The sequence below is a fragment of the Lonchura striata genome, chromosome 4 (genome assembly GCF_050655825.1).
Source record: "Lonchura striata isolate lonStrDom1 chromosome 4, ASM5065582v1, whole genome shotgun sequence".
In the NCBI taxonomy this organism is placed as follows: Eukaryota; Metazoa; Chordata; class Aves; order Passeriformes; family Estrildidae; genus Lonchura; species Lonchura striata.
Genome location: NC_140706.1, coordinates 7555683 through 7573759, shown reverse-complemented (window position 1 = coordinate 7573759; position 18077 = coordinate 7555683). Strand labels below are relative to the sequence as shown.

The 18077-nt window shown below is 42.2% G+C and overlaps 1 long non-coding RNA gene across 12 annotated transcripts in view; it reads left to right on the top strand.

Moving 5' to 3' along the window:
• LOC110473294 (uncharacterized) overlaps nucleotides 1-18077 on the top strand; it is a 92608-nt gene that overhangs the window by 30083 nt on the left and 44448 nt on the right. The window lies entirely within an intron of this gene.

Genomic DNA, 18077 nt, shown 5'->3' with positions numbered 1-18077 from the left:
TTACACTGGACAGAACAAACACCTAAAGATGTTACTGGTTCTAATATTGCAGGGACTGGGGGGACATTCTGCTCCCAGGAGTCTCCTTGCTGCTAAAATCAAGATTCTGGCCTCCAGGAGAAGTGGCCTGGAGGTGCTAGGGTGGTTGTGTCCCCTGCTCCTACTGGAATAAGCCAGGAATGAGCAAAAGGATGTTTCTGATCAATGCCTCCTCCCTGATCTCAGACTCCAGGTAACTTTAAACATTGTCATATTGGAGTGCAGCTTCCCCATTAGATAAATCTGACTACAAAGCTGCAAACAGAATCACAGAATCACAAAGTGGTTTGAGTTAAAAGGGACCTTAAAGATCATCTAATTCCACCCCTCCACTGCCTTGGGCAGGGACACTTCCCACTAGATCAGGTTGCCCAAAGCCCCATCCAGCCTGGCCCTGGACACTGTCCTTCAGTAAGTGGGTGGCATCTGACCACTCCTTCTTGTGCTCAAGGTTCAGCAAAGTTCCTTGTCCATGAAATGCTTTTCTTCCCCTTCCTGTTATGTAACCTGCAGCCTCAAAGTGCATCATGTCTGTGGGAGCACATATGAAGCCCTTGCTCAAAAGGCTGTGTTTCTATATTCAAGAATTTGTGCATAGCTGGAAATTAAATAGGGAGCAAGAAGAGTTGGGTTGCTTTGGGGGGTTTTTGAGATGCAAGTTGGAATTTAAGAAAAAAACCCTTTAATCCCCCTGCTTAAACATCAGCTGGACCCACATTTTGGGTGGCTGTGTTTGCAGATGGAGTGGCTGCAGTCGTGTAATCGCCTCTCCCTGTGGCCAGTAATGACAAATTGCTATTGCAGGAAAGGGGAGAGGTGTTGAAAGACATTTTACAGCTTAGAAATGGGGAAATTCTTCCCTTCTTCCTCCACACATACATGCCATAATGTGAGCAAATATGGCAAAGTGCAACTATGTGGCACATGTTGAAGCTGAAATCTGCCTGGTCCTCTCCTCTGGGAGTGAATTTGACAAGGTCTTACTATTTCAGGAGTGCTAAAACGAAGCAGCAATATACTGCTGAGTTTCATCCAAACCCAGTTTTATTATATGAACTACTTTCATCTACTGCCTATGCCTCTTCCCATCCAAATATGGACAGAATAAACACAGCAAGCCCACAAAACTCTGCTGCTCTGCTCAGAGCACACAGCAGCTACCCAGTACACTCATGAAAAAATTCAGATATCTCACCTCTGTATAGGAATTTTTATCTATAGTTCCCAGCTTGCTGTATAAAGGAGGGAAGAGCAGTGTGTCTGTTTTTCTAATGAGGAAGTAGGATGAATAAAATGTAAACCCAAATTCTTCAGAAGTTTGAATCTTGACTCCAAGATGGGGAGATGCAAGTGTCTGGATGGAAAATGTAATGATATATTCAAACATGTCTGGTGCTGGTAATCCTTAATAGACACAGCCCAGCCTCTCACTGTGTGGAGATGCTGCTCTGGGCAGAAAAGTGCCAGTTCATTCAGAAACTGGGAATTGTGTTTTAGCAAGGTTGGTTGAAATGCTGAGTAAACTTAGCAAGACTCCCAAACCTGCTGAATTCATGGGTGTCCCTCTACCAGGATACATCTCAAGTGGTCAAACAGGTGCTAGATTATTTTGAAGAGAATCGTCAAAAAGCTTCCATCCTAGGGATTTCTAGATCTTCTTCTTTCATGACCCTTCTATAGGACAGGTCTCCTGAGATCCAGGTGGGAGCAGCCAGCTGAGCTGGTGGCTTTACAGCAGAAGAACCAACATGTTCACAAATAAGTTCTAATAGTGTCTGACCAGTAGGATAAATAAATAGAATTCAACCAACAGCAATATTATGCAGACATGCATTGTAGTCATTTTATCTGGATGAGCTCATTCAGTATCATGGAACAAAGTTTTATAATTGTCTGGGAGACAGAGTGGGTGCCTTTAAGGGCCAAAGGATATTAATGATGTTATTCAGAAAGATTAATGCTATTATATCACAGAGTCCCCCATGACTCCAAAGAGTACATCTATTAATGAACTTACTTATGATTAAAACATGCTGAGCAAAACAATAGTTAATTGAGCAATGGAAAAAATACAAGGGAAGATTTTATCTTTTGTGAAAATAGATTTATAGAATTTAGCCTGTGACTGCAATTGTCTGTGAGGTGCGTAGGATCATGTTTTCAATCAGGAATGTCATCACCTTTTGGACAGGACACAGGAACCGGCCACTGTGGGCTTTTTGCCATCCCAAATTAACTGCTGCGTATGTGATGCAGAAGAGTTTCACCACTTGCCTCCATTTTAGAGTTGCAGTATCTGCACCATCCCATCTGCTTGCACAGACCAGCTGAGGGCCCAAAAAGGCCTGAGACAAAGTGTGCAGAGATCAAATGTCTGGGGCTTTGGATAATCCAGCAGAGAGAAGTCCAGGGAGTGGCTGAGCGATGGCACGTCAGGGTGTTGCAGGGCTTTGTGAGCGTGATAAGTGCTCCTGTGCCTGTTCCTGCTCCCTGGGGACACAGGGAGTGTGGCAGGCCAGACTGGGGCTCTGCAGACCCCAGCTGGAGGGACTGACTCCTCAAAGAGCTCAGGGCTGTGCATGTTGGACTTGTTTCAGGGCTGGTAGGAGACACCTGAGGAAAGGGACCTTGGTGGCCCTGGCTGGTTTCCCCGTGCCTGCAGAGGCAGGAGGAGCCTGCCTGGAGGCCCATGGGAAGGGATGCACCTTTCCATCTACACTTGCACTCCTGGACCAAAGGGCTGGAAGAGTCCCAGGGTCTATTTCAGTCAGGGTCCATGATGAGGTTTTCTTGCTCACAAGTCGAGTTGTGTGTGTAAAGGGCACAGCTGCAAGTCAGGCATGGACTACCCCCACCAGGCAGCTGAAGGTAGGAAGATGTTGGATGACCTGAGTTCATGCAACCTGCCTTCCTAGGCAAGACTTTTTTGGGGGGATCTTTAAACTCTTTTTATGAGTAAAAGCCTGGCAAGATCTCCACTTCAACAAGCTACATCAAGAAGGAGTTGAAGGTTTCTTTGAAAACTTCTGACCAGGCCTGTCCTAGCCTGCAACTTCTAAAGTGGTTTTTATTATTCCAAGAGCCATGTGGCTGCGCTGCAAATTTTCTTTCACTTCCTCAGCCTTAATTCCCAAAAGCTGACAGAGACACATTGATCAAAGCATGGCTCTGCCCCTCTGATCTCTGGGAACCTGCTGCCAGAGGATGTTGCCCTCTGCCTTGCCCAGCCCCAAGGCTGGAGGTGGGATATCCACATCTCAGGGCGCCCTTCCCCATAAGGGGAGTGATGCTTCTTGGAGTGGAGCAGGGATGCTGCTCCCTGAGCCTCTTGCCAACTCTGTCCCTGGCCGCCTGCCATGGTCTCAGCTGCAGGTCACCTCTTCTCCATGTCCTCAGATGGACGAAACCTCTACTCACATCTCACCTGCTTTGGTGCAAACCCCTCCACCTTTCCTGCAGCACTCAGGGCTTTGGGGCAGGCACAACGCTTTGTGAGCAAATAGCTGCAAATTTAATTTTCTACTTCATGTCTTCCCTCACAAGCCACACTGTACAAGGCTTTTCCTTTAAAAAAGACCCTCCCTTCCCCTCCCCTGCATGCACATATCCCTTCCTCCATGCTCAGTAAGTGCCAAACCCACATGGTTTGGTGTCCTTGCCGAGCCCTGCCTTGGCACCACTGTGGGGCTTCTTGTTCTGGGGCAGCTGGTGTGATCTATCCCTGGACACAAGCACTTTCCTCCTGCTGCAAAAAGAACATTTGGGCTATTAGCAGAGAGGAAGCTCACAGTGTCATGGAAGTTTATATCAAACAATTGTTGTACCACAGGAGCTGGAAAAACAATTTTTTTAAACAGCACTGTATCATTTCCCATTTTTTTTTTAACAAAAGCTCAAACATTTCAGCCGCTAAAAAGTGGACAGTGTATTAACTCTTCATGTTGCTTACATAAAGCTAAAATAAATAACTGTAGGTTTCAGCCCAGAACATTGTATCTCTAATCCTTCATGCTGGATTCTTATCTCAAAGTTGTGTTTCAAAATAAGCTCTAATAAAAATTATTCACCAGCCAAGGCAGGAAATACAATCCTTGCCCTACCCTTTCTATCTTGTTCCCCATGATTGCAGACCTATTGAGTGTGCCATAAGGAAGCACACAATAGAATGAGATCAAATAATAAATGGAAGCAATACATCAGCCGTATACTCCTTTAGCCCAAAACAACTTTCACCTCCAATTCCAGTCCATGAGACCATGAACTGAACAGCACGTATCACCCTTTGTGGGTAAAATGTGTGTTAAGGGTAGAGGAAAAAAAGAGAGTTGATTTTGTGGGTGAACACATAACAGATTTTTCCAAAGAAAGCCTAAAGCTGAAAAAACATGTAGATTCAAGTTATGTATGACAATGTTGATTTTTGTTTAGCAATTTATTTCAGAAGATATATATTTTATTGATCTGTGTGATCTTCTTTCTTAGGTGGCGTGAAAATTGTGGTACCCTGAACCAAGTGTGTTTTCTTGGGTCTGGGTATACTTAAGTCTCTACCAAGTACTTGCCCAGAATTGTCTCAGAATCAGAGAGAAGAAAAACATCCTCCCATGTTTTTCATCCTGACTAAGCTTTGATAGACTCAGCTTGCAGAAATCTGTGTATAAGTCTATAGTGGTCCCCAGACTACAAGAATTGCCATACCTTGATGCAAAAACTCTGGGTTAATCCAGAATTATGAAATAAAAGACCAGTGATTTTATCATTGGTTTATTTCCTGTAAGATGCTGACCTGTTTTTTCCTAAGACGTAATGGGGAACTAAAATACATGCCATAAACAAAGTTATCCTACATACTGGCATTAAACAAGTTATGTCTTACAATCAATTTTTGATGATAAAAAAGTTGAAAAGGCCATTTCTATGAAATAATTGATCTATTTGTAAAGCTGCAGTATTGTAATGCAACTTTAGTATTCACAATGTAGTTTTACTGCTAATACTCTATTAGATTTTGCAATCTAAATGTTATAATAGACAGGGTGAAACACCATTTTGTCTGTAAAAGGTTGAGCAAAGGATAAATATCCTTAAATTACACTCATGGCAGTATAAATGTTTTGAGTTCTTTTGCAATCACAGTTTTGTTAAGCAGAAGCATTACTTTTGTTGAACTTGTAAACTTTCCAGTACAAACTTGCTTTTGTTGATAGCATGGGTTTTTTTTTTTTTTGCAGCATTTTAAAGATAAAAAACTATTTTGATGATCAGAAGAACACTGGCATAAGAAAAATAGGAACAAATGTTGTCATGATTTTTTTTGTCCTATTGTGGTAGGCACTTGCAGAGGATAAAGTCCATTAATACATGGGAGCTGATGAGACATAATAAGAATGATGTAAATACATTAAGTAGATAATTGTCTGGACAGTTGCATGGAGTTAAGAGTTTTAAGTTATTATCTGTGTTTATTGACTGGTCCATCAGCAGCATTCTGGGTCTGCTGCTTCATGACCAATATGAGCTGGGAGTGGAGAAAAGCTGTGAGAGAAGGAAAGCAGGGAGCTGGGGTCTCAGCCCTGGCTCATCACAGGGTGTTTCAGTGATATTAGGCCTTAAATTATGGCTGGGGTTGCAAAAGGAGGACCTGGTTGATTTGATTTCCAAGACTTCTGCCCTTAGTCTGCAACCTAATAACTCAAAACTATTGCTATCACCTTCCTTTAGCAAAAACCCTCTCAGTCCCTTTGCTCCTTGTTTGCAAAGGGGAATTGGATGCAGCTGCTGGAGCACGTAACAGTTGGTAGCCCTTTACTGTGTAAGTCAGAGAGAATGAACTAAATGCTCACAGCCTGTGTGCAGGAGGAGAAAATGACACTAATGCCTGTGGAAAAACAAAAGGAGTCAAGCAGGAAATAAATGAAAAGAATCCCTGAGAAAATGGATTTTGTGGTGTATTTAACCATGGCTCAGAGGAGGTGCCTATGAAATGAGAAAGTTTGCTTGCTTACTTGCTTGCCTGTAGGGTTTATTTATTTTTTAAAGTTTGCTTTAAAAAGAACAGGGAAGAAAAAAAATCAAGCAAAAAGTCAAGTTTCTCATCAGCTGGTGACTCAGACAGCTCAAGCTGTGAGCAGCTCTGTGATTTCTCACTAAGCAGCATGTGGTTCTCTCAGCCTTGGTGCAGAGACCCCCCTTGCAAGATCCATTTGGACAAGCCAAAATTTATGCTGGTGTCTAAAGCAAGGCAAGCAGATGGACTTTTATTGGAAGAGGAATGCTCTGAATGAAAGCAGGATTAGTTTTGTGGAAAATCACCTGTGTTAAATACTAGTTTGGGCCAGTGACTGATTTAGTGGTGGTGGATGGAGAAACATCTGTTTCCCTCGATCATTTTTAAACATTTCCCTCATCCCTTCATAGCACCTACAACTATTTCCAGATCAAAGTTCTAAGCTTTCTGAACATTTTGTATATTTAGTGAACACCTTAATGAAGCAATGACCTTTCTCCATAAGACAAGAGTTGGATGAACTGGGATTCCTACATGTTTGCACAGCTTTCTTCCTCATACCCAGCATGGTTGTGAGTGCCACAATTACACATTGCTGTAGTGCCAGGCTTATCTGGAATAAGGTTTCACATCCATCAGTCAAGCATCAGGATCTCCTGTACTAAAGATACAATTGATCCAGGATGTAAGATTACAGGAGGGTAAGAAATGGGTTTCCAGGCCATGTAAATTGACAAAACGTTGACAATTTTTGTCAGAATTTTTCTTTTAGCATTTAATACAGACCACCTGAAATATTTTTGATAATTTTTAAGCCATATACTTTTGAGTCAAGCAACTATTTATTTCCTATCTATTTTATACATACATATTGTAGAATTGTCAGCATGTGGTGCTTTTTTTTTCTTTCATTGAAAAAATTAAAATGGGGCATTCTGAGAATTCTGAACCTGAAATACTTTCCAAACCATTTTTTTCCAGTTTCTCCAGAGAATTTCCCTGCAGTCCTATAATGACTTGAATGAAGCCATTTAAAATAGACTAAACAGGCAAAGTATTTAAATTACAATATTCCAAATGGCAGACACTTCAGAGAGAGGCATTGGGACATGCTGTGTGTTTTTCAGCACATCTCAGTCCTTTGGTACATATGTATTAAAAAACATCTTTCTTTTTGCCATGATACTCCTCATTCGAGGAGGGTGTGCTTCTTGGAACAAACTTGCAGTCCAAATGGTCTCAGGATGAAGTCTATTAAGGTTGAACAAGTTGTATAACTAGCCTTTTGCTAATTAATGGCAATATACCACACAGTTGTTAATAGTTATGTCATGGGTTGTGGATTTTTTCCCAAACTTTATTTTCTATTGCTGAGGCTTTTGATTATTTTTTGAAAGAACAACAATGTTGTACCAATGTGCAGCTTCTGGAAGAGCTTAGGTAGATTGAAAAAGCATTTCTGAGAGCTGACTGAATTGGATAATCTTTGTTTTCCAGATATTTTTTCCTCTCTGTTTCATCCATACTGATATGACTGGCATTTTAATTACATAATATTGCACTTTTTGAAATTGCATTTCCCTGTGATGGTGGAATAGCAGTTCTCCCATCAAGATGCATGAAAGTGTATATGGTTGTGGGTGGGGGAAGGAATTCAATATATTTTATGCAAAACTCATCTATACTCCAAAAATGAGCCAATTTCCATGTGGAAACAGATTTGGCCTCGTTTAAAAGCTGGCTGACTTCCCTGGAAAATGTATCCATTTCGGCCAACAGCTCTCTAAACTAACAGAACTTTCTTTGCAAACATTTTAAACCCAAAACGCAATACAGAAAACTTTTCAGGACGAGTTTGTTTGCTGTTCTTTACTTCTTCAGTGGTCACCCAGTTATGAAATTGGCTTGGTGTCATGGTGAGCAGCTTCAGCTTTTCCAGAAGTTCAAGACAGCAACTACAGTCCCAAGCAATCGAAAACCTGGGTTTATCCTCTCATCTAGAGCCTGGGATCAACCTCAACACAGAGCTCCTTGGTGCCATTCTTTATTCATGGAGAGGAATGCTCAGCACAAGCTAATCCCAAAACTAAACCCCAGGCCCTATCATGCCTCTGGGTCTGAAATATCACGATAAACCATGCAGGCACACTTAAAATGGAGAAAAATGTATCCATTTGCTGATGTTGGGAAGTTGTGTGAGGAAATTCCTGGGCACCATGCTAAGGTTTTCCTGTAGAGTTTGTCTTGTGCCAAGGATGATTTTGTTATGTGGACCTGCCAGGTGCCCTGCCTTTGTCTTTAGACACCCCCAAACTTCTGGGGAGACAATATACGTTTGCACAGGCTCCTCAGGGTTCAGACAATTCCAGCAGGAAGAGAGCAAGAAAAAGGGCATTTTGTCGCTCTGAGAAAGGCTGTTCTGTTAGTGAAGCGTGGGGGAATATGCAGCCTAATACCTGATGTTTGACCTGTTTTTGAAATCAGAATATCTTTCCTTCTATCTTCTTTATCATCCCAGTCCTGCTAAATCTCACTCTCTGAGGAAGTGGCATTTGGTGGCTGACATCCATTTGAGCCATCCTGACCAGCTCCTGCTTGGTTCTGCTGTCAGAGCATGGTGAGGTCCCTACAAGATTCTGAGCTGCAGGACATAGTTTTAGGAGCCCCACATTTTGGCTCCATCCCGTTTCATTCAGCTGGCCCACTGCAGCTGTCCCCTCCTGTGACCTGCTGCTCCAGGTGTGCCACCTGTCACCAAAGGGGACACAATGAAGACTTCTGTGTCCCAGACCAAGTTAAAAGTCTGCAGCTCTTGAGCAGGTCTTGGACTATTGGTGACAGCAATGGTGCTTTGAGTGACCTGGTTTAGTGGAAGGTGTCCCTGTTGATGGCAGGGGGTTGGAACTGGCTGATCTTTAAGGTCCCTTCCAACCCAAACCATTCTGTGACTCTGTGACAAAGTGGTTTTTCTCTTGGTCACACAGGTGAATGGGAGACCTTGTTTTGCAACAGGTTCCTTTCTGGCTTAAAGCACACAGTTCAAAACCCACTCACTAGCTGCTTAAACAGCTAAAGAAAATTCTCTTTCAGGATTCTATTTTCATGGTCGGTTTTAATGTGTGATCATCTTTCACTTTTGAAAACTTACATTAAAAACTCCAACATAATTTCTTTCTTTGCCAATGTCAATGAAAGAGGAGGAAGAATATTGTCATTTGGATTGCTAATATGCTTTTCTGGGTTGTCATAGCAATAAAATATTATTATTATGTTTGATTTTTATTTAGGAATTTCCTTTAAGCTTGAGATTTAAACTGAACTAACAGATTTTCTCAAACAATTGGTGTCATACTTTGGACAAGAGGATGCTTAAATGGAAAAGAACAGACAGTTCAGGTGCTCTTTCGTCTTTCTGTTAATTTTACTTATCCCCTTGATGCTACTGTCCTTAATAGAGACATCCTGAAGCTGGTTCAGCTGATCAATACATTTATGCAACAGTCAGGAGCTGCCATATGGCGACATTCTCTTCTGAGCATGTTCCCGACTCCCGGCTGGGTCTATTTCTGGATTTACTGAGAATCCTCTGAGAATAACAGCTGGGTGTAAAATGATAGCCTGAGGGTGCTGTCCAACACACACTTCAGATTTTGGATTATTTATATATTTCGGCAGATAGTGACAAAGTGGAACTCTCTGCCTTATGGTTTCTGATTCTAGAAAGCAGGGTTTGGGGGTTGATTTTAAATTTTTTTTTTTATTTTTTTTTTTTTAATTTTTTTTTTTTTGGCCTACTAAATGCTTTGAGTGAGGCAGTGGGGTAGCTTCCTGGAGGAACTTGTTCTTGGTATAGGCACATCAACAAAATTAACCTGCTGAAACATGGAACTGTGGGCTTTGGGTGCTTGTCTTTGGTGCTGGGCATATTTTAAATACTGAGACTGCTGGAGGTTGAGCTTTTATGATTAATCCAAGGGGAATTCCTGGAAAAGATGGTGGAAGTGTCTCCCTGACCTCAATGACCCCTGCTTGGGCTCCTCAGGTGTATTGTTTCTCTATTGTATTGGCTCCCTTGGCGATTTCTGCACATGCACAGAGCAGCAAAGTACAAACTAATTCTCTCTGTGTTTGGATGCAGCTGAAAACCACTTATTTCTCTGACCTTCTTAGAGCTGCTTTTATAATTTCCCTTCAGCACACACTGTTCAAGACTGTGGCCAAAGGAAGTTGATTGCAGATTTTGCCCCTCATTCTGTGTTATGCCAACATTCCATGGAAAGTGAACTGGTTTGCAGGTCAGCCCAGGTGCCACTCAGCCCGTGTGCATTTCTCCAATCTCAGTGTTGAAGATCCACAGCATATATGAACCAATAGTCCCAAATGTTTGTCTTTGGCCTGGGAAAATATCGTGAGAGTGGGAGGAATTGCTTGCAATTTACTCTGCAAAAGGCTTCAAATAATCCCAAATTATTCTCATTTTGAAATCTTTTAAAAGTCCCACTAACTGAGGCCAGGTTCTCTCAACTGGATGGGCAGTATGGCGTGAAGTAATGAGAAAGAGGAGGAAGCAGATTTTGCAAATAGCAGAGCAGATCAGTCCAGATGAGGATCCCCACAAGTTACTTGGTGCTCAGTGGCTGAACTCCTCACAGCCCTTCTGTGAAGATGCAAACTGCTCCAGGGCACTTGGGGTGATGCTGGTGGCTCTGTGTTTCTGCCCCCTGAGGAATGTGTGCCTGGCACAGTGACCATCACTTGATGTGCTTCATTTCAGTCAGCACAAGCCCCATTTCAGCCCAGGACCTTCTCACGTTTCTCACTGCTTTCAAGACTGAAGCTGTAGGCACCACCCATGAATGATTCACATTTCTAGAGGCAATTGTTCCCATTAAAGAATGAGTTGTATTTTGTACATAGAAGTGAATGACCCTACGGAGAGTAAAATATTTTCCTAGCCTAGCTTATTTTTGTGCCAGAAAACACTACCCTAAGACTAACTTATCCAATGATTTCCAGATACAATTTCCAACTGATTTTAAGAGTAAGATGAATTTTCCAGGCAGACAGAGTTGAAAGGACATTTTTGTCTAACTGTTCACTGGTAATAGAGAGATCTGCATGGACTGACTAGAAAACAGCCTGTGGTATGTCTTGATAGGGCCTCATAGTCAGTTTTGTGGCCTACCATTAGTGGAAGTACAGAATCACAGAATCACAGAGTAATGAGGTTGGAAGAGACCTCTAAGATCATCAAGTCCAACCTATGCCCTAACACCACAACTAGACTATAGTACCAAGTGCCAAGCCCAGTCTTTTTTTAAACATATCCAGAGATGGTGATTCCACCACCTCCCTAGGAAGACAATTCCAGTATTTTATTATTCTTTCAGTGATTTTTTTTTCCTAATATCCAACCTAAACCTTCCCTGACGTAGCTTGAGACTGTGTCCTCTTGTTCTGCCAGTTGCTGCCTGGTGGTAAATACCTGAAGTTCATAACATCTACTGCCACTTCCCTTTCTTAGTGCAGAAGGTAAAAAGTAAAAGGAGCTGTTAAACAGTTTCTTGAAGACTTTTGAAGATTTATGCTGGAAAGTATTTTGATGTTTGTAAGGTGCATTCAGTGACCACAGGTGGTGTAGGGGTGATGAGTATTTTAGTGCTAGGAATTATTTCAGGATGAGAAATTGCAGGAATTATTTCAGTGTGGTCATGGCATAATGGAAGGTGTTGGTATCTCTAGAGGCTAAGCAGTGCAGTTAGGAGATATAGACATATTCCTGATATTATTCACAGAACAGAGGCATGGGGTTTGAGATGGGTGTTTTATTTTCCACCACCTTCTGGAATCCAAGTCCTGCTTTGACTTTGATGTTGTCTCCTGTCCCTGCAAATAATGTGGCCTTTTGGGAGTGCAGTTCAGGTCTAGACTGAGCACCTGGATAATACTGTGCCCACCATTCCCAGGGGATATTACAATCTCTAACTTATTCATCTGCATGACCCTGAAATTAAGCTTTTGACACATGTAATTAATCAAACAAAATAAAAACAATGCAGTTGATTCAGATCCTATGAATGGGATCAGTCATAAAGTCATCCCCATTCCTAACTTTTAGGGAAGGATGGAGCCCAGCTCCTGTATGTCTTCCTTCAAAGAAGACAGAATTATTCCACAGAATTATCCATCTTCAAGGTGAATTCTGAATTTGCTGCTCTGCTTTTTCTTCTGGTTGCTTCCAATACTGTGGCAAGAGGACAAAATCAATGAAAAATGTAATTTTTTTTTTTTTTAAGGTTATAGGTAACCTCATGTTAACCCAGAAAACACCCAACATCTTTAATGACCAATCCTGCCAACACTTGGGATCAAATAGGCACCTTCTCCAAATGGAGAGAGGTGGTCCTGGGGATCAAAGCCCAGGGTCCACTCAAAGGTCCAGGCAGGAGCAAATGGAGATGAGGCTGCAGACAAGACTGTCACCAGCTGAGGATGGTGTTGATGTCCCTGGGTTGAGCTGGAATGGGGTCCTGGAACACAGGTAGGAGTGTGTGTGGGGCTTTCAGGGAAAGCTGGGCAGGGACATTAACACCTATTTATGCCCTTGGGACCTTGGCACTGTCTGATATTTTCTTTAAATTTCATAAATTAACTTCACAAGACCAAATGATAGGGAGCAGCACCTTGGGAAGGTAAGCAGGAATGTGCATTCAGAGGTGTCAGCTTGTTAAAAACTCAGAGCTTAGCAGCCTTGAGGGAAGGGGAAACCAAGGAAGAGAAATCATTGAACCAAGCCAGTGTTCAAGGAGCTTTCTGCCATGCATACCAGTTTATGGGCCTCAAGTAGCCTTGAAAAAAGTCACCTATAAGTTTTGTAATTGATTTCAGAGAGCATAAGTTTAAGGCTGTGTGTTTAGAAACCCTGTTAGGAAACAGATTTTGCAATTCCCTTTGAAAACAGCACTTTGGTGTGATGAGGACTTTCATCGTTGCTGGATGTTTATTCAGAATAAGAACAACAGTTACATACTAGATGAGTATGACTGACCACATAAGAGGGCCTGTCCCTGACTGTTTCCTGGCTAATATCCAAATATAGCTTCATCCCATAGATTTGCCCATATAAACACAGACACCTTGCTAGCATGTGTAAGTTAGGAATGAATTTGCCATGGGCTCTTTTCATAATAAATGGAGGTAGAGACAAATCTGTGACTCAGATCTTGGTGAGCTGAACAAATATCTGGAGGGAGAAGAAAGCTTTGCTTTGCTCAGACTACTGCTTTATATGGGCACAGGCCCGCTGACATCCATGTATTTCCTACACCTAAACCAAGGTCAGATAAATCCAGGCTGGAGAGCTGGTTCTTCTTGCCTTCTTCCCTCACCTATTAAATTGTACATATTATAATCCTCTCCATGCAGCCAGCACCTATCCAGGGAAGGGAGGTTTGATTATGCCCAAATACCAGTTCTGCCCTCCTGTTCTGCCCATGGGACCAGCATGTGGCACTCATGGTCCAAAGTTAATTTTCTCCCTTTGAATGGAATCCCAAATCCAGATTTCTCTGGCATGGATGGTGAGGAAAGTGCATCTAAGATGTGTGCAAAATGGCTCAGACACTCACTGGAGCCTCCGCTTGCAAAGAGACACGTGCCTTGGAAATATTCACTGGGTATATTAAAAGACATCATGTGACGAAGACTTTTTAAAGCTGGTTCAACTTCCCATTTATCCCTATTAGTGCATATTAATTCTTAGTAAACCAAGCAAAAGGTGATCTTAGATCCAGGAGGATCAACAAAGCACTAATTTCTTTTCTGTTTGCTCATTCAGAGCACATTTCCAAGAAAATCCTTAGGGCCTAACTATTTTATTGCCTAGAGGGCTTTAATATGGGGATGGAAGGGCCTTCCAGGCCACAAAGCAACTGGATCTCCTGATGTGACTGCATTAATAGCACTGATGGGAGAACACTAATCCAAGAGAAATGTGAGCTGTGGGTGGGAGACACAAGCCAGAGCTCTATAGTTGGTACAAGTGTAGGTGTTCAGCCTAGACAAAAATGCAGAAGTGTTCCTGTGCTGCCTTTAGATATAGGGCCCTCGTGGGGAGCCATAAGTGAAACACCACAAAGCTGTGCTCAGAGTCTAACTCTGCACTTTGATAATAATGATATCCTTCCCCAGAAAAAGTGTGTTCTGTTTTCTGACAGTTAATGCAGTGAAACAAGTTTCCCAACTGGCAGCAAAATGAGATACTGTAATTTCCAAAGTGTTTGGGCAGTTTGAAGGGCTTGGCAGACAGTGGAATCTTTTTCAAGAGCTGGAGGCCAGAATGCTGTTTGGCTGTGTAAAAGTTTTCCCCTTCATCCCCACGTGCCCCCCAAACTGACCTTGTGCCCAGGGAGGCCGGTGGAGGTCTGGCCCATGTCCTCCTGGGGAAAAATAGCAGCCAGAAGTGGAAAAACACCTGCATTGAGCCCAGCCAGACAGAGCTGCCAGTCTGAACGAGTCCAGTTAGGAATTAAAAGCCCCAGCTGACATCCTGTGATGCCAGCAATATTTCTTTAAGTCAGATTCATCATATGAATTGCATTAGCTCTACTAATTTTCATCAACATGCTGTGTGGGTACATGCTTTGCTATGCATTTCCGTGAATGAAAAAACTGCATTGGGCCCACCAATTTCCATCAGTGCACTGTCTGGTACTCACTTTGATGCACACTGCTGTGAATGAAATCTCAGCAGAACAATTCCAGCATTCCTGAGTACTGGCACTGCTTATAACTTGTATCTGAATTTAGTCCCACCCCAGACCTGGCATGTCACCTTTGCCTTGAACAATAATACAGATTGAAGCACTTTCTGTTCTTGCAGTGTTGGATTTCTTGACCCAGGTTTCTCAGTTCAAGGGTTTATTTTTATTTCACTTTTCTTGCCTTCTTTTTTTCTTTTCTTTCTGAGTTACATGGGGTTTATTTCTCATTTATCAAGTTACAGATGAGAACCAAAGGCAGTCCCTGCTGCTAAGTTACATGCTCTCCTTATTATGTGCTTTCAATCTTTTTAGTCCAACTTTGCCATAGGTGCCATGATACTATTCAGAAGAGTAAATCAATCAAGTCAGATAGCCAAAAACTTCCAAAAACATTTGCTAGCAAACATTTTCATCCTCATTATACATATGTGCAGTTGTTTTAGTTATGACTGGTGTTTTAGTTATGAATGGTGATATCACTGTTTGTTATTGCTTGTTAGAAATCAGCACTGATTTCACAGAGGGTTACTGTGAACCTGGTAGTCTTTGAAATTCAAAGCAACCTGTCTGATCTTCAGCCCTGATGGGTGGTTTAGGTTATCTCTGAGCTGGAAAGTGAGTAATTATGTAATCATAGCCAGCCCATTTTTGGTCAGAGCTGCATCTTGCACTACAGATGAAGCCCTGATTGAAAGTGCAGGATGTGACCAAGTAGCCACTGAGGAGCACTGAGAACAAGAAGGGACTTTTAAACTAAAAGAAGGTGAATTTAGATTACATTTAAGGAAGAAGTTTTTTGCAATCAGGGCAATGGAACCCAGGGAACAGTTTTGTCAGAGAGGTGGTAGATAACCCCTGCCTGAGAACATTCAAGGACGATGGTTGCTCTGAGAAACCTGATCTAGCTGGAGATGTCCCTGCTCATTGCAGGTTGGACTAGATAACCTTTAAATGTTCCTTGCAACTCCAATTACTCTATGATCCAATGAAAATCTAGAGACAAAAATGTGTCTCAGTAGCCTGTGTTTCTCTAGTAAAGAGTTTGCTGGGAGCCTCCTGCCTCTTCTCTCTTCCAAGTGCCACTGGGAGTTTTGGTGTGCTTTGCCACTGCACAGTTTCTGGGAAGGGTTTAGGTGGTGTGGCACGCAGATGTGTGACCGTTTTTATTTGTCACTGTGAGGGATCACATCACCTGGTTGCTGGGAAGGGTTTGGGTGGTGTGGCACAAAGATGTGTGACCATTTTTATTTGTCATTGTGAGGGATCACATCACCTGCATCAGCAGAGTTTGCTTGAAGCTAATCAATCGATCAGAAGCCAGTGCAGCTGCACAGATTTCTGCCAGCTGAAGATATGGCAAGTAGTTTCTTATGCCAACTGGAAGAAAATGCAAATTATCTTATGCTCATCCCGGGCTTCCCAGCGTGGATGCTCTTGCAAACCTCACTGCTCCCTTCAGTTCAGCTGGTGTTTCTGTTCCCTGGTGCACAGTGCACTCCAGGAGTATCTGCTGCCTGAGCCAATGTGAGTAATCCAGTGCTCGTGTAGGACCTTTGGGGAGACTCAGAGTAGATTGCAACTAGAAAATGTGAAGATACTGAATTACTAAGTAGCACAGCCTTTATTTAGTTATTAATTAGCAAAGTGCCTCAAAGAAAGAAAGCAGCCTATGTATGAACATGTATATGCACCTCTTTCTATCTCATTATACATATGTGCAGTTGTTTTAGTCACATAAGCCATGTGTACAGCTGAATTTATCCTCCTATGAGTCTGTTTTGCTCACTGAGCAGACAGAAAGTCTCAGATTGTGAAGGACTGTGGAACATCTGCAACCTCATTTCCTCAGTGCTTTGCCAGGTGGCCTGGGTTAAAGAGACACAGTCCAGCTGCTTTTGGTACCTGAGGAAAAGTCAGTCCCAGGCACTCTAAAAGCTGTGTAGAAGCAGGACATTTCCAGAACCACTTCCTTGGTGAGACTTTTTTGGGACCTCGTAGGGATCTGACAGCGTGGGTGCTCATGTTGTCAGCTCACCCAGAGGAGAGCCCTCACCCAGGGAGAGAAACACCAACCATGGCCTGTCTAAAGGAGCACAGTGGTACAGCTATTTTAATGTAGCCCAGTGACTGGAATCTTTACAGAAAGCAAAAACTATGCAGAGCATATTTGTTGGCATACTGGTTCCCCTGTTATGACATGCACTATGACATTTTGCAAGGAGTATAAAAATATTTGAAATGGGTATTGATAAATAAAACTAAAATTACGAGGAAAAATATGTTAAAAATCCTGAAAGCTTTAGTTTTGTTCATGCTTAGCCAATCAGTCTTTACAATCACACCACAGAGTGGGGAAATGTGTTTTTAATATCCAACAGAATTGTTAATATATTTCTTTGACATTGCCTTGAGGACCAGGCTGAGGATTCCAGTTTCCACTGGGATCTCTGAGAGTTATGGGAACACAGTAGTCAGTGCACTTTAAAGAGCATAAGAACCATCTCATGCTGACAGCTCCCCAAAAGCCTCTGGATGTTTCTGGAAGCAAGACATAGCAATAGGAACCATCTGAGTATTTGTCAGAAATTTTATGAATGAAATTGGGAAAAAAAATTCACCGAGAGAATCTGGGGAAAAGTCTGAAGTTGGTAGTACAGCCAGGGATAAGAACTGCATGGTCAGCCAGATAACTGTGATAAAATATATTGTAATGCAGTACATACATGGGGGAAAAGAGAAAAAATTTGTTCAGAATTATCCAGAGGCAAGAGGTTTGTGGTAAAACTCATCAGACTGAGTTCTGCTGTCATGGTTTATCCAAGGGGTTAGTAGGGACCAGAAACACTTTAAGTATGGAGTTAATTCTACCCAAACAGTGTAAAAACACACACAGCTTTGGTGCCTATAATTGACAGAAATACCATTACAATGATTTAAGGATTAAAGAAAATACCTCCACAGGCAAAACACCTGGGACATACAAAGTACTCTGTTCAGCAAGCCCAAAGGAAATGAAGTGGTTGAATTGGTTACAACATCTACACATCCACTCATGAAGAAACTACCTGATTCTAAAGGGTTATCTCAGTTTATGGAGACCATTTTAGTGAATGTCTAAGTGCTGAAGTGCTGAAGACAGACAATTTGAAGCTGATGATGAAGTCTGAGTTTTAACAATGAAGGTAACTAACCCTTGAAGAAAAAGGTGGCAAGAGAAGCAGCCATTTCTCCATCCCATAGTGACTTCATATCAAGATTGGTGGCCTTTC